General features: G+C 37.2%; 1 long non-coding RNA gene across 1 annotated transcript; it reads left to right on the top strand.

Annotated features, from left to right (window-relative positions):
• The first annotated feature begins 270 nt into the window (after positions 1-270).
• Positions 271-5300, top strand: LOC118841684. The gene is made up of 3 exons (XR_005009867.1): positions 271-493; positions 1045-1344; positions 3985-5300. It is a non-coding gene; the product is annotated as an uncharacterized LOC118841684 (long non-coding RNA).
• Positions 5301-10402: the final 5102 nt, after the last annotated feature.

The raw sequence follows: 10402 nt of genomic DNA, 5'->3' as shown, positions 1-10402 counted from the left end.
CAGAGCTGAATCATATAAACATTGACATGCTCAATATACAAACTAAACCAGAAAGAAAGAAATTCCAGAAAAATGGAAGGGTACCTCACAGGTATCCCTTAGACTGGCAAAGAAAGGATTATAGGATGATAGGAATAACTGGAGGCTTTCCAATGTCTATCTGCTTGGAGCATAGGGAAGTCTCCCATTACATAGGATCATGGATTTAAAGCTGGAAGGAATCTTAAGGGCCAACTAGTCTAACTCCTTTATTTTACAGATGGAGCTGGTGGAGTAGGTTTCATCATATGCCCCCAACGCAACAAGAAACATAATTTCATGTGACATTTGGCCATCTCTTATTCATGATAAATATTTGCAAAAAGATCACATATGCAACTTATGCTCCAACATGGATATCATAAAATGAAGAGACAGAGAAAATTTATGAAGAACTGGATAAGATTCGTTGATTCTTTGGTACTTAATAACTTCAATGCAAAGATTAGAATAAGTGAGTATGGTAAAAAGTAAATCCAAAAGCATGGGTCAATAAGAGAAAATAAGAAAGGTTAAAGACTTGTAAGCTATGCAAAAGCTTCTTGCTTTCATATCATGAATATTTTCTTCAAAGTGGAGTTGCCAAGAAGGTTGTATAATGTCATAGTATATAGGGATATTTAATCAAAGCAGCTAGCATTTCTATAACTCTTCAAGGTTTTCAAAACACTAATTACATGATCTCATTTGATCCTTACAACTGAAATAGCTGCTACTTTTATCCCCATCTTACAGATGAGAAAACTGAGGCTGAAGATAAATGACTTGAAGACTAGGCTAAATGACTTACCCAGGTTCACACATAATAAGCATTTGAGGCAGGGTTTAAATTCTGGTTTTTCTCATTTCAAGCCCAGCACCATCTAGCTGCCTCTTAGAAACAGAGAACCACTTACTCAATGCCTGTCTGATGCAGCATGAGCTGTATGTACTGTGTGGTACAAGGTAGGGGAATGTTGAATGTTTCTGCCTGTTGAATTAGTAACCTCTCTATTTTACTCCTAGGAATCCTCAGGTCAGAGCTGATAGTGTTCAAACTCCCATGAGGCTGCAGCTGCCTGGATCTAGGAATCATACCAGAACACTACGCATGTGGCAAAGAAAAGGGAGCTTGCAGCACGAATTTGTCAGGACCCCAAGCTTGGCAGCAGCATCGGGGTGATGTCAGAGACATCAGTGGAAACTTCTGTGACTAGAAGTAGAATCTTCAAACTCCAGGTTTCAACTGATGATCAACCAGGAAGTGGTTGTTGCTATGAATTGTGGTGGAAGTGGAGGAGGAAAGAAATCACCATCCCCCGCATGGTAAGATTGTTCCCTTTCCGCTCTTTATGACTTTGATATTGGAAAAGTGCCTGATCGCCTCCCTCTACCAATGGAGTCAGTGTATCTGTAACCTTGGTGAAAGTGAAGTTGACAACTTATGCCCTAATGAAAACAGTTGCCAGTGCTGGAGAATGGAGATTTCAGACCTTTACTGGAGTGGCTGTGGACTTTAATGTTATTATCTTTTCATTTCAATTCTACTCAGTAAATGTACTTTAAGTTATAATAGGAATATGTAGTCCTTTAGTTCATGTGAAGTTGAGTAGGATGGATGTAAGTAAGTATCTTAATAGGATGGAGACAGAGCCATTTTTTAAAAATTAAGTTATGAAGTGTTATGATGATCTTTGTATTTTTTTTTTTTGTAAATGAGATAAACTAGAACTTAGGCCAAGACACAAGGACACTGAGATCTGCAGGAAAATCTGGGCCAAGCTCTTCCTGCCACTGCAGAGGGATAGATAATATTCTTGAAGTGGAAGCCCAAGGGACCCAGGAGTCCATGCAGGTAGTCCATATCTGGGACGTATGTTAGAGGAGCCAAAAGGCACATGGGAACTGGAGCAGCTCAAGCTTAGAACACCACTTGATGCTTTATATAGGGATATAGTTATTCCTGCCCGCCTACCTGCTTTTCCACTAGTCCTTATGTAAGGCTCTCACAAAGAGGAAAATACCTGGACCCTTATACACATTTCATAAATGACAGTTCTGAAACTAAACTCTTACCAGTATTAAAAGAAACTAGACCCAGAAAAACTGTGCAAATTCAGACTGAAGTTCCCAGATCTAAACTTAGCAGATTGTGTAGGTCCCTATAGGTGTTTCTCCCACCCCATTTGCACAGTAAATTAGGATTGTCCTTGAAAGATATAACAAAATGCTCTATAATAATCTTTTGAACAGCAATCTAACTTGTCTTCACTAAAGAAGTAACAGATGTTTACAAGACCAGACTGAAATAGAAAGAGCTATACTAAAACAAAGAACATTTCTATATCAATCCCTACCATGGGGAGGTTGTAAGAGCTAACAATGGCATCTCTATATTTTGTGGTTTGAAAAATCCATAGATGTGAATTTGAGCAGGCTTTAAACATTACCAGCTAAAGTTTATACATGTGATGGAGGTAGGAGGAGACCCGCTTATTCATCCAAGAATCAAACACTGTTTGTTCTAAAGTTACAGCAATTAAAATTGTGCAACTGGGGAACCTTGAGATGATGTGCCGTATCTTTTTCTCTAAATAACCAGGAGATCCCTTAAATATAACTACTGTAACTAATTATATTCTGTCTGTATCATTTCCTCATGCAAGTACTTAACAGAAAGTAACCCCAAAAAGTAATTTGACTTAAAAGCTGTTTTATCTTTACTGCATCTCAGAGTTTTAAGAATGCCAAGGTTAACAAATAAAACCAATGCAACCAAGAAAACAAAAAGCTGGAAAATAATTTTTACAGCAAATGTGGCTGATAACAGTTTTATTTCTCAAATATATAAAGAATTGGTTCAAATTTATACAAATACAAGTTATTCCCCAAAGGATAAATGGTCAAAGAATATGAACAGGCAGTTTCCAGATGAAGAAATAAAAGCTATCTGTAGTCATATGAAAAATGTTCTAAATCACTATTGATTAGAGAAATGTAAACTAAAACAACTCTGAGGTACTATCTCACACCTATCAAATGGGCTAATATGATAGAAAAGGAAAAGAATAAATGTTGAAGTGGATGTGGAAAAATTGGGACACTAATACACTCACTATTGGTACTGATCCAACCATTCTGGAGAACAATTTGGAACTGTGCCTAAAGGGCTATAAAACTGTTAATACCTTTGACCCAGCAATACCACTACTAGATCTATATCCCAAAGAGATCAAAAAAGGGGGAAAATTGTACAAAAATATTTATATCGGCTATTTTTGTAGTAGTAGGGATGCCCATCAATTGGGAAATGGCTGAACAAGTTGTGGTATATGATTACAATGGAATATTATTGTGCTGTAAGAAATGATGAGCAGGCAGATTTCAGAAAAAAACCTGGAAAGACTTATATGAACTGATGCAAAGTGAAATGAGCAGAACCAGGAGAACACTGTACACAGTAACAGCAATACTTTATGATGATCCACTGTGAATGACTTAGCTCTTCTCAGCAATACAGTGATTCAAGACAATTCCGAAGGACTCATGATGAAAAATACTATACATCTCTGGAGAAAGAACTGATGGAGTCTCAATGAAGATCAAAGCATATTATTTTTCACTTTCTGTATCTTTTGTGGCTTTTTTTCCCTTTGAGTCTGTGTCTTCCTTCATAATATGACTAATATGGTAGTATGTTTTGCATGCATGAACATGTAAACCTATAAGAAATTGCTTACTGTCTCAGGGAGGGGGTAGGTGAGGGAGGGAGAGAGAGAGAGAGAGAGAGAGAGATAATTTAGAACTCAATTTTTGAAAAAAAATGAATGTTACAAATTTTCTTTACATGTAACTGGGGGAAAATATTATTTAAAAATACATTTTTAAAAAAAGAATGCCAAGCTTAAGAACTTTCCCTGAAGACTGCTTAATTGTAAGATGCATATTTTGTTTGTGTCCATTTAGGTTGACTAAATGTGACTTGCTGGAAGACATGGAGAGATACCACTAGAATCTGGTCCATTGCTCTCTATAGGTGACTTTGATTCCTTGCTAAAAGGGAGCAAGAGAAAGGTCCAAGAGATTGGCTGCTCTGTTCTTTTCTAAGAAGGAGTACTGGACTAGAATTTTATCTTTCTGATTCCCTAAATAATGCTGGTCTAGGGGCATGATTTTTTTTTTAAGGCTAAGCCACTTCCCTGGTTACAATCTCTTAAAAGAGAAGAGTATTCTCAAACTTAGACACACCAAATGCTAGTATTCGCAAATAGTGAATACTGAGTAAACACATTTATCCAAGCAGATAGCACACAGAAACTGGAAATATTCTACAGAGTCAAAAATACATGAGTGAAAGAGCTCTATATATGAATGTGAGCTGAAATCTTATTCAACCAAGAGAAATCTCGATCTTATCCAAGGCAAAATTCACCAGTCTCTAGGAGGACATGCATGACTGCCACTTCCCAAAGATTTTTCTCTCTCCCCTAGGTCTCTTCCCAGAGACTGGAACTACAAATGTGTCTTGCTTGAAGAAGGAATCAAGAATGTCTCTCTTCTACAAAGTTCTCACCAGCTCTGCCCCTCATATAGAAATGAATCAGCCTCTCCAACAGTTAAGAGATGCTTATGCAAAATACTCCAAACTTGAAACCTGGGTTAGATATAAATACATAAATAAAAGTGGCTTTGATAGATCTGATCCTAAACACAACGTGAGGCTTGTTTCTTCAACAATTTTGGTGCTGCGTTCCTGACTAATTCTCAGCTGAAATTGGCAATGAGATTGCTCTCAAATCAATCATAGCATACCACTTAATAGGTAAGAGGCCTTCTGAAACTTTATAGGGATGTCAGTGAAGAAACTGTCTTTACCTGCCAGATTCTCACTCCAATTTACACAAAGCTGACCTTTAAAATTTACAGTGTTAGCAAATGTATATCCTTGAGCAAGTTGAGAGCTGATCTTACTGGAAAAGCTGGAAATTATTGGAATGAATCCTTTCTTTCTTCCTTTTTTTTTTTAAATAAACCAAATCCTATGTGAATTGAATTTCAGAAAGAATAGTTTCAGAGTGTTTTTCTCCTGAGTGTGAATTGAGTTCTCCTTTTCAGTGTGTATTGCCCAAATTGTCATGCCTGCGTGAATCATAGCCGCTACCTTGCCCTTTTTACCCTTCCGTGTCCTATATAAAAATTGAGAAAGAGCTAAAAGATCAAAAGTTTCATCAAGCCCTAGGAAGAAGAGACACCTGCATTTCATGTACATCTACACTATGATCATAAACCTTACTTTCTTCTGGTATTCCAGGGATGATCCAATTAAACCATTTCTTAGGGATGGATCTTTTAATCTAGATAAAATTGTTATTATTCAGTTGTTTCTCAATCATGCCTGACTCTCCGTGACCCCATTTACTGGAGTGGTTTGCCATTTCCTTCTCCAGCTCATTTTATAGATGAGGAAACTGAGGCAAACAGCATGAAGTGACTTGCCCAGGGTCACACAGCTAGTTAATGTCTGAGGCTGGATTTGAACTCATGAAGATAAATCTTCCTGATTCTAAGCCCAGTTCTCTATCAACTATTACACTTAGATACCTTAAAATAGGACTACCAAGTAAGGGTCTCCAAAGCAAAAATGAATGCTTAACTTTGTTTAAAAAGAAAATACATCGTGCAGGAGGTGGACCTGACAGCCCAGTTCAATACTAGAATGAAATGAGATATTTAGTAAGTTATTCAATGGTTAACAAAAGGTTTCCTTTAGTTATAGCATAAGAAGGATTTTCAATAAGGAAACTGATGAAAAAAATTTCTGTAGCTGACCACCTCACTTCTTAGCCAATCTGCCAACAAGCATTAATTAAATGCTTGCTCTGCACTAGTTGTTGTACTAAGTACTGGGGATACAAAGAAGGTAAAAACATGGTCCCTGCCCTCAAAGAGTTTACATTCGAACAGGGGACAACTATGCACCTAAAAGATATATACAGAGTAAATGGGAGGTAGTTTCAGGGAGAAGGCACCAGCCTGACCAGGAAAAGACCTTTCATAGGAGATGAGATTCGACTTAAGCCTTAGAGCAAGCCAGGAGACAGAGGTGAGGAGAGAGAACATACCAGGTTTGAGGGACAGCCCTCAACAAGGAACAGAATAGGAAGACTGTCATGTGAGACAAGAAGGTCAGTAATCAATGGATTGTAGAATTCATGGATGGGGAATAAAGTCTAAGAAAACTGGAAAAGACAGGAAGAAACCAAATTGGGGAAGACTTTAAAAGCCAAATCTTATCTGAGTAATTTGACAAAAAGATTTTTTTCTCCATTCAACTGCTTTCCTTTTTATTCTAGGTGCATTTTGTTTTTGTAGAAGCTTTTCAATTTATTGCAATAAAAATTACCTATTTTATCTTTTGTAATTGTCTCTATCCTTTGTTTGGTTAAGAATACACGTCCTACCCACAGCTGTGGAAAGTTTATAATCTGTAGCTCTTCTAATTTGTTTATGGTATGATCTGAATATTCAGGTCATGCATTGTATTAGGAGGGCAGAGTTTATAATCTCAAAGAGGATCATAAACATGTCTGAAAGGTTCGGAACCGCCGGATATAAGAAACTCTCAAAGTAGAAGGCAGAAGAATCAAAACATATATTTAGGCTCCACAGTAACCAACCCATGAACCAGCAACCCCATTTTGATATATTGATCAAAAGCTTCCAGGCCCAATAAGTACGCCTGGAAAGAGTAACCAGGAGGCTACAGAGAAGCATGATTGCATAAAGCAAAATCATGCTTCCCCCTCTATGGTAAAAAGATTACCCACTGGCCTGAAGTCCTTGTTCAGCTTCCTCCCGTAGGTCAGCTCTGCCACTGGCAGCTCCTGCTCCTGCTTCGGCTGTGGCTGTGGCAGTCTCTGGCTCCAACGGGAGCTGCTTTTAACCATCCGGCTTCTGCGGGGGGTGTAAGGTACGCCGGGGAAAGCACAGGTACTTTCCATCAGCTTAAGCAAGGGAAGCAAGGTGAAGGGGCCGACAAGCTTACTCCAGTCCAACATACAAACAGTATTCAGTTCAGGGGAAAAAGCCAAACTAGTCAAGGGCACTTGTTGACTAAGTGCTAAGGAGCCCATTTTTGGTTGCCAACACATGCATCCATTTGAAATTTATTGTGGAATATGGTTTAAATTATTTTGCTTGTATTATTGCTATTGCTAGCGTTACTAAAATCACATCAAATCACAGAGAGGAAAGGGAGCATCCTTCTTTATGCCTATATTTACTGAGAAAACTACTAATGTTTACCTATTGCATATATGCTAGCTTTTGATTTTAGATATATGTTTTTTCCCATTGAAATCCCTCTATGACTATATTTTTTAGAGTTTTTTAAAGCATAACTAAGTATTCCACTTTGTCAAAAGCTTTTTTACATCTACTGAGACAACTATGTGGTTTTGGGTGTTTCTTTTAGGTTTTTTCATATGATTAATTATATTAATAGTTTTCCTAATGCTGAACCATCTTTGTATCCTGGTATAATTCCAATTTGATCATAGTGATTGATTTTTTGGAGACATTCCTGTAACCTTTTTGCCAGGATTTTATTTATAATTATTGAATTGCTGTCATTAGCAATATTAGCCTATAGTTGCTTTATCTTTCTCTAGTGTAGGTATTGGGTTTATATTTGTCTCATAAAATGTGTATGATAAAGTGCTTTCTTTCATAATTTTTCAGAATAATTTGAGTAGCATAGATATTAATTGTTTTTTAAAAGTCTGATAGAATTCTCCTGTAAATCTGCCTGGATCAGGAGAGAGTTTTTCCTTTTGTAGTTTATTTACAGCTTATTCAATTGCCTTTTCTGAAGCTGGATTATTCAGTGTCTCTCTTTAGTGTTTTGTTAATTTGACTAGTTTATATTTTTTGGATAATTCTCTATTTCTTTTGAATGTTCAGTTTTGTTGGCATATGCCTGCATATAATAGATTCTTATCATTCTTTTTAAAAAAAGTTTCTGAGTTTGTTTTTACTTCATCTTTTCCTTTTTATTTTGTTAGTTTGCTCTGTGATTCTTTTTGTTTTGTTTTGTTTGCTAAATTCTATTTTTTCCAATTGTCAGGCATTTATTTTTTCTCCCTCCTCCTCCACCCTGTTAGAAAAATGAAAAAAAACCTCTTGTAACAAATATGCACAGTCAAGCAAGACAAATGTTCATATTGTCCATCTAAAAACGCATCTCATTCTGCATATTTAATCCATTACCTCTCAGTATTCTTCATTATCAGTCCCTTGGAATCATGATTAATCATTGGTATACTCCAAGTCTCTGTCCTGGAGCCTCTTCTCTTCCCCCTCTATGTTATTTCACTTGGTGATCTCAGCTCCCATAGACACAGTTATCAACTCTATGCTTATGATTCTCAGATCTACTATCCAGTCCTAAATTTTCTCCTTCATTGTTAATAGTATAAATTGTTCTCCTGGTTTTGCTTACTTCACTCTGCATCAGTTCATACAAGTCCTTCCAGGTTTCTGTAAAACCCTATCTCTTCCATCATTTCACACTATAGTGCAGTTAAAAATAATTGGTTTACTCCAAATTCTTCTGTGACCCACCATTGCTTTCCAGCTGTTCCAGTTGCAAAACTAAATGTCAGAAAGCCAGCCAAAGGGAAGAAGCTAACTTAACCATCACGGAAACTTTAGAAATGACATAGGTTGATTTTATTCAGTGTTGAAATGTTATTTTAAAATAATCTACTATTTGTTGTGACGTGTTGCTTCAGGATGGGCAGAGGCCTATTTCTATAAATAGCAGCTACAGTCTCAAGACTCTTGTAAGAATTCACCTCTAGATTTCATATCCCTTTGATTATCAATTGTGATGGAGATGACAAATATACGAGATAGGTGCTAAAGGCACAATAGATTCAATGTTTTCACTGCCCCTATCACCATGAGTCTGTAGGAGCTATAGGATGACAAAATGGAATTTATAAGACAACTAAACTTTAAGCTGTTATAACTGGCCAAATGTGATGCCCACAATCTTCATGAGTGTGATGTCCCTTGCCTTCAAGAAAAATTGGACTTTGTCTACCTGAGATTTTAATTATCTGTAGCCAATTATCTGACCAACAACTGGTTGATAACATTTTCTTGAATTATTGGAAGGCATGAATGAAATGCATCAAAGTCTTCCATATGCAGGTTCATGCTGCCTTGACTAAAGAATCAGAAGAATCATTATTCTCTCCAACCTGGTGAGCGGATCTAAGTGAAAATACATCAATAATAATCTTCATTGAAGCCCTTATTGGAGGGACCCATATCAAGTTCTGTTCACCACCACCAGTGTAAAATGCCAAGGTCAACTAATTTAGCTTCATGTAGTTCTCCAAGATAGGGGTGGGGAAGGGCAGGAACATTTGTACTTGGTTGTTGCTATATCTTTTAAAGTAAATATAATTTATAAAAGCTAATTGATGTTAAGTGATTAAATGGAACTGGGGGCTGGTCACTGGCTCCTATCAATGGAGGGAACACAGCTGGTAGGGGCTAGAGACAATGGCAGTACAGAATTTACACTAGTGAGGAGACACCTCCACCCCTCAGGGTAACCTAGAACCCCCAGGAAAAGATATAGTCAACCTGGCTATAGGAGAGAAAGTCAGAACATACTGGCCATACTAAGGATGGTTCTAAGAGTAGAAATAGAGCAGTTGTAATGCTTTGTTATTGTTTAGTTGTTTCAGTCATGTGGGGTTTGTGACCCCATCTGGGGTTTTCTTGGCAAAACTACTGGAATGGCATGCCAATTCCTTCTCCAGCTCATTTTACAGATGAGGAAACTGAGGCAAAGAGAGTTAAGTGACTTGCACAGAATCACACAGCTAGTAAGTGTCTGAGGTCAAATTTGCACTCAGGTCTTCCTGACTCCAGGTGCAGCACTCTATCCACTTTGCCTTTAAGTATCCAATGCTACTTTAAGTCATAATGAAAACACCTTTGTAAATAATGTAAGTCAGCCTTTTAGATCTAATTGTAGCTTTAAGCTCCAGGAGGATAACCAGTGGGATTTGGGATCTTGGCTTGGTTCCATTTTTGTGTCCCTTAGTTCCACCAACACTTAAATACTGATTGTTGAACCTCTTGTAATTTGCAGTTAATAACAGTTGCTTGGTATCTCTATTTAGGGTAAGGTAGGAAGGAGGGCTGTGTAAGTGGGCCTGAGTGGCTTGTTCTCCCTTAAAAAGGAATAATAATAATAATAATAATAAACTAATATTTGTATAGCACTCAAAGGTTTACGAAGCACTTTGTACATATTGTCATTTGATCTTTACCATAGACTACTACTATAGATGTTAATTTTTCC

Source organism: Trichosurus vulpecula, chromosome 3 (genome assembly GCF_011100635.1).
Source record: "Trichosurus vulpecula isolate mTriVul1 chromosome 3, mTriVul1.pri, whole genome shotgun sequence".
Lineage (NCBI taxonomy): Eukaryota > Metazoa > Chordata > Mammalia > Diprotodontia > Phalangeridae > Trichosurus > Trichosurus vulpecula.
This window is presented reverse-complemented; position numbering and strand designations above follow the sequence as displayed.